Source organism: Saccostrea echinata, unplaced genomic scaffold, assembly GCF_033153115.1.
Source record: "Saccostrea echinata isolate AGI-Se365-2 ecotype Australia unplaced genomic scaffold, CSIRO_AGI_Sech_v1 ptg000060l, whole genome shotgun sequence".
Taxonomy (NCBI): domain Eukaryota; kingdom Metazoa; phylum Mollusca; class Bivalvia; order Ostreida; family Ostreidae; genus Saccostrea; species Saccostrea echinata.
The window spans coordinates 5,255,160-5,262,813 of NW_026889809.1; positions in this window are offsets into that span (position 1 = coordinate 5,255,160).

Below are 7,654 nucleotides of genomic sequence, written 5' to 3' on the forward strand. Positions count from 1 at the left end.
AATTATCTTTATGTAGTTTATAATAAATGGTTGTAATTGTATATTAATTTCTATCTATCCATTAAAATTTGATATTTATATCAGCTTATGTATCCGTCTGAACAATTATTGTTTTTACACTCCCTGTCACATCTTCATAGTTAAGCCTGTAAGCATGGTAAGTAGGAATCAATTTCAGTTGAAGGGGACCAAAACCAAACATTTTTTAGTTTCATTTGGTGGGGGGGGGGGGGGGGGTATAAACCCCAAATGATCATTTTATCTCCGTCACTGAACTGCTGAAAATAATGAAGGGAACTAGGCTGCGATAATGATTTGTAAAGAATTTCCAATTGCTTGGAAAAAAAAAAGCTTTTCGTGTATGTGGTTTACAATAATGGTTGTACTTGTATATTTTCTATATATCCATTAAAATTTCATAGTATCAGTATTTCACTATTTGTAAACATTAACTGTTACAATAATATTAAATAAATGTTACACTCACTGTGTAACATTTAGTTACTGTCACATCTTCATAATTAAACGAGAATATTCCCTTCCGTAAATATTGCTATATATCTGAACTGTTACCAATTAATCTTTCTTTGGTGAAAGAAAACCTCAGGGATGGAGAATAGGCCCGTACGTAATTTAGTTGGAGAGGGGGGGGGGGGGGGTGAGCACAACCAAACAACATTTTTCAGTTTCAGGTTGGGGGAGGCTACAAACTAAAAATTTCTTAATAAGCAAAAGAAAAATACATTACCAGAGGTTATTATTTAGGGGGGCCAAAAGCAAAAGTAAAAAATAGATCATCAGAGGTTATTATTGAGGGGGTCCAAACATAAAGGAGCAATGTTTTCTATAGTATACCTAAATTTCATTTCGTACGTTCCTTCAGCCATGTATTGTATCAAATCTGCTTCACCCTTTTTTTACTGCATATGTATTTTAACAGCAGAGGACCACATTATATTAATAAATAATTATTAAATTACAGCTATTTTTTTCTTACAGGGTCTGTTTCATTTATACTATATCATGATGATCATGTCCTGCATGATGTTTACAGAAAGTTTAATTTAAATTTTTAAGCTCGACATAGCTGCGTCAACTTGCGAGACTATTTTTTTCTACGTTCGGCCTAATCTTTAAATATTTTCTGCAATTTGTTTGTGGACTTGCATAAAAGAATTAAAAATATAGGGGCCTATCATTTAACTTTATTTCGAATTTCCTTCAGGATTTTATATACCGAACTATAGTCTAATGATTATTTAAAATCATACTTTTTCTCTTAAAAGCTAAATTACTAGGCAAAAAAACAAAACAAAAACAAAAACAAAAAAAAACACGAATGTTTGTCTTGCGTATTCTTAATTACAACTTATTACTGTATCATTTTAGTTACTTACCCAAATTTCTCAACATTCATGGTGTTCAGAGGTCATTTTCTGAAAACTGAAGAGGCATTCCGATGGCATTCGGAACAAATGACGGAAAGCACTTGCTAAGAATTCAAAACATGGTCCATAAATTTACAATATTTTTCCTTTTTAGGTTTTTAACATAAAAAGTGGAAAACTAAGTTAAAGAAACACTCATTTGAACATATCAAAAGCGGAAAAAATATATATGCTAGATTTTTTGTTTAATTGCATGTTTTTCATGGTCTCCAAAATGCAGAAAAATTATCCTTTGAAATTATACGTAGGTTATACATTCTTTTCTTTTTTAGGGAAGATGATAGGAATTAGACAACTTTTGAATGTTAAATAACAGAGTTAAAGATTAATAATATTTAATGGCAGACTGTTTATTTATCTATAAAAAGACATTTGCAATACTGATGAGGTCAAAATAATAGGGAGACCGAAAAAGGTCGCCTTAATCCAGTGGTCTCCCTAAGCCAGAAAATATATCCTCCTTGGTCTCCTAAAGCCATATGTCATATATATATATATATATATATATATATATATATATATATATATATATATATATAATATTTATTATAAATATGATGCTCGATCTAAAAATGTGAAAACACGAATTCATAAATATTCCTGAAATATGTTTGCATGTAAAACAACAAAGTTTCAATGAAGATCACGTCACATGCTAACATGGGAACTTTTCAATCCAAGCCAATCGTGCATTACCCCGTAAAAGAATAATCCATCGATGCGTTTAATCATTAAATCTGATATTTATCGATGATATTTTATGAAATTATTTAAGAAAAACTGTGATTGAAAGTATATTTTTCTTAAAATTCTGTCTGCTACAAAATTCGTGTACCTTTCGTTTTTGGATCCAGGGCAAAGAGGAGGAATTTGAGATATTCCGATCCCGATCTTATTATTTTCTAGCAAACCCAACACAAATAGCAGAAACTAAGCTTTCCTCATAAAATAAGCGCATCTATTCTTTAAATTAAAAGATGCTATTATGACGTCATAATCAAATTAAACTTTCTTTTTTCCCGTACTTTACGGCTGTAATAGAATTATGTAGAAAATAAAGTATTTTTCTGGAATTCAATTTGAAATCATGTGAAAAGTAATCCCGAAACCTATATTCAATTTAGTATTATTTTAAAGAAAAAGCTAAGAACATACATATTACCGTTTTCTGAGAGACTGTAGGCAATCTGGATACATTTAATTTGTCTGATATGGAAAAAAACTCCCATATTCATGACTGGTTTTCTTAATTTTTCATTGAAAATGACAGTTTAAAATATGATTTTTCGTCTTGTTTACCTACAAATTATACCCCGAAACACCTTATTTTACCAAGCTATACTTATAAAGCTTCATTAAAGGAATTTATTTCTTAAATTTGAGGAATCTGTAGGCTCCTTTTATTTACTAGATCTTGACCTTAAAGTAATAATTCACAATTTCTATAATCGATATAGTGACGTTGTTTAAAAATACAAGCTGTTTTAAGATCGAATGTTGACTGACGTTTTTCATAAAAATTGTTAGGATATTATTTTCTTACTGAATTGTCTTCAAAATTCGCCGTTGATTTACCCGATCACGACAAGGAGCTCACTGCGGGTATGACTGGTTGACAAGGATGCTTAATCCTCCATGTCATCTGATCCCATGTCTGATATTTTCAGCCGTGTTTGCTCTCAATTTGTAATGTTCTTTACAGTTCATGTTTTAACTTGTCTCTTAGAATATGCTTAAAAGTCCTTATACGTTGTTATTAGATGCTAAAATAGACCAATTTGTTTATGCAAGATGTTCATAAAGAAAAAATGTGGCTAAATACTTATCTAAAGCAGTGGATCAGAGTATGATTACATATCCTATATCTTTTGAACAAGAAAACACATAAAAAATTAGATTGTTTCTTTGTTATGAATGTAAGAGTGTAAATTCATCCCTGGTAAGAGTTAGACTGACAGATTGTACCAATCTTAAAATATGAGCCAAACTGAAAAAATAAAATTTTAACCTGACATTTTATATTTTATAAACAAACAAGTCAATTTTATAATTACCTATTCCCTGTCAATTCGAATCCCCACATGACTCCTTACTTTTAAAAAAAAGGTTTAGAAACAATACAGAAGTAGCACAGCACTTACATCGTTTTAGTAAAAAAATAGTTTTGCTCGATACGAGTATTCATCTATACATCCAAATTAATCTCATATATGTAAGTATATATATATTCTTACATTTTATTACTTTCTCATTGATCATAGCTTCAACTTAATTTTGAATATCAAATTATCCTGCCGTTATTCTGAAGATTAGTAGAAAATGCCATATTGATTTACATTTTGTTTCTTGGGAGGTGTTCGATCAATAATAATTTAGAACGAGGATTATATGAGATTTTCTCCTGAAGATCAAAAAAAAAAAAAAAAAAAAAAAGGCTGCAGTTTCAGAATACCAATATTTTTTCACGAATCCAAACCCATCTTTAAAGTGCTTTACAAAACGGAAAATAACTTTTTTGAACAATTTTTTTGTTAACAAGACATGCATTTTTTATGTTTGATATAAATAATATAGGCTGCAGCACTTGCTAAAACTACTTATGCTTTCAACACAAGACAAAGTTGATTATTAAGTTCTATCATTGTGTGTGCATGAGAATTTGATTTCGTGAAAGAAGAAGTCTTGAGCTGTTGTATATACGAAATTTGGCATTTCTTGAAAGGACATGGATTCCTGTTTCTCTTCATGCCACGGAAACATCGAAAAATTACATCCCGCGAAAATTAGTGATTTCACAGTATTTCACGGTATTTTGTTTTGCAGTGCTTTTAAGTATAATTGGTCTCTACTCTTTGTTTTAAAAATACCATAATTGAATGAGACATTCATAATTACAAAGCATTTGGTCACTATCTCTAGAACCACAAAAATTTTAACAGATTGTGAAATAAGTTGTTATAGATGTATGTTATCACGTTTAATCCTTCAGATGTGAGATAAATAAATCTATCCTCATAAACACTACCATAATTGCAGCTTAATTTAACTGAGATTGCAAAATAGCTAAAACAACATAACAGGAAGTCTAAGGGACATAACGCTTACCGGACTTATCTTGGACCTCTGTTCTTCCTCAGAAGATTTTTAAAAGTATTTCTTCTTTATTCCCATAAAAAACTTTGATTTCATATTATTATCACAACCTAGTCCCAAGGGGTCATTACTAAACCAAACTTGAGTCCACACAACATGGATTTTTGTAAAATTTGACCACAAATTTAAATCACGATCTAATCCAAGGTTGATAAATTAAAATAAAACAAACTTGAAATGAAAGATTATGAGAGTATTTGATATGAACATGATTTTGTGGCCTCGCTACTGTTGAACAGATTGTTGCCAATTCCTAACATATTCTCATGAAAAACTTTGGAGTCTCTATTTTATCACTACTCAAGACCCAGGGGCCATGATTTAAATAAATTTGAATTTGCACTTGGATGGAATGCTTGCAAACTTAAAGAGAAAGCGTGGCCTAGTGGTTCTAAAGAATTTAAAAGACTTTTTATATTCTACTGTAAAGTACTGATTCTTAATTTTAGCCCCACCCTAGCCCCCGAGGCCATGATTCAAATTAACTTGAACTGTGGCCCACCCTGTACCTGGAGACTATAATTTAAACTAACTTGAATCTGCACTATCTGAGGATGCATTCACACAAGCATTCATCTGTTCTAGCTCAGTGGTTTTGAGAAAAAAATTAAATGACTACATGTACACCAAACCAGACTTTCACTTTTTCTTCTTAAATATATCCGCTTGCAAAAAGGGCACACCTCTTTATTTTGAATAGACTATAATTCCCTTAAACAAGAATGCCTTGCGGAAAGTTTGGTTGAAATGGGTAGTTTAAGAGAAGAAGTCAACAATATGAAAAAGTTTAGAGCCAGTCGGACGTAAAGGGACGAACAGAGAGACGAGGGAAGGCAAGTGATCAGAACAACTCACTTGAACCTCTGTTTCTGGTGAGCCAAAATGTTTTATATTGTTCAAGAAGAGTCCTTTCTTTATCTTTCATTTCAGGTATAGGACATATTTTGCACATCTATTTAAAAATTATCTGTTTTCTTTGAAACGTCTTTTTTTGGAGGATGTAAGTTTAAGAGACATGTACAATTGGGCACATGGACATTTGCATAAAAGTCGAAGGAGTAGATGCTTATAATCCTTAAGGAATATTGAAAAGGTCATACCATCTGTAAGATGTGTATTGACGATGAGTGCATGATCTTTTTTTTATAACTTTAAATGTAAGTATAAGAAATAATCGTCCAGAATTAAGGATTCCTTGAATAAAATAAGCAGTGAGGCACATTGGAATTTATGATTCGCTATTTGTTCGAATTTATTTTACTTACATACTTTTTAAAATTACAAAACGCATGTGTTCGTACGTAAATAGATTAACCATAAACCCTTCAAAGCTAAGGCAGCAATTTCTTATATTTTTACATTTTTACCAATTAGAAGTATTTCTCGTGCTAACATTTACTCAAACACTGTGAACTAGATAATTTCAGTATGCACTCGAAAACGATATATATGTTGTTGAATCTTTAAGTAGCATTTGGGAATCACATGTTTGTCATTTAAAACCATTACAAAGTTAAATATTACGAAGAAATTATTATTTTCAATTAAAACATCCCTTGAATGAGTACTAGACAATCCTGCAAAGATCCTACTTTCTCCAATTTCTATATATATAACTTTCTTTCTTTACTTATGTACTCTTAGTATTCATGCCTCTAGTTTACTTTAAAGACCCGACAACAAAGGAGTTAGGAGGAGATAGACCAAATAACAGATTCATCACCATTGGATATTAAATGTCTCATAAGTTGTATTGACGCATAATATATTTTTTCTTCACAAAAATTTATTCCCCTGCGAAATAAATCACTGCAACAAACTTTTCGCCGCTATCTTGATTTTTTTCTAGAACAGACACATCAATTTTATCCCAAGTAGTCGGTGATAATAATTCCCTGCTACCATATCCATTTTGCTGTCAGACTTCGAGGTCTTGGGTGACAGACAGAAACTGAAAAGCACATTATGCGTGCCAATAAAAACATCCTCTTCAAACTCTATCTACTCATTCAGAAATCCGAGATACCACTAAAAGGGTCCGGAAGTTTACATTCAATACTCAAATTTAAGAAACGGCTCCTCTAACATTGTAGGAATATTTATCCAAATGCGTTGATTATATTTGTTTTAATAACCAGGTTAACAGAGTATAGTCCAAAAAATAAGTTTAGCACAGAACTACATGTATCATAATACAATGTCGTATAAGGATATCCATGCTTGAATTATAATTATAATGTCAAAGATTGACCAGATATTTTTTTTCACTTATTTATTTTATTATTTTTTTTCTTAATGTATCCTTACAAACTTACAAACAAAAGATACATAGCAGGTTCCCGTAAATGTTCTATCAAGCCTCCTTCTTAACTCTTCGCTAAAATATTAACAGCAGTGAAAGAGGAATTTCAGGAGTACAGTAGAACAATATATTCGAAAAGTAGTGTAAATAGGATGTGGATACTTAAAAACTCCCAAGAAACTTTTAGAAAATTTGAAATAACAAAATTTTATCAAAATCAATAACATCAAAACGACTTAAACACTTTATACAACCATTGCCCACGTTAAATTAAACTTCTTCTTCTTTTATTAAAAAATAAGTGAAAGTCGTAAATATACCTTGTCATTGGTCATTTGCAAAATAACTTTGTTAAAGAACATTTCTGATTGCACACACAAGTATTCTAAGTGGATATTAAAATGAGGCTTGAGTTTCTTTTTCAGAATATCTATGTAGTTTTTGGATATCAGGTTTTCTCATGGGCACTAATTGCTCCCCTTTATTAACAGAACTATTTTTGTATTCATATAACAATCTATCATTAAGTGGATTGCTGACTGACGTTTTCCATTAGGATATCGTTTAAACACTACAGTATATTTTCCGTTTGCCTGATCTTGACATGGCGGGCATGACCGGTCGACAGGGGATGCTTGCTTCTCCATGTTAATTTTGCATTTGTAATTTTAAATTTTTTTTTGCAAAGAATAGTACATTATCCAGTAGATTAAATCGTTATGCCTTAATGAATATAAAAACATTTCATTGT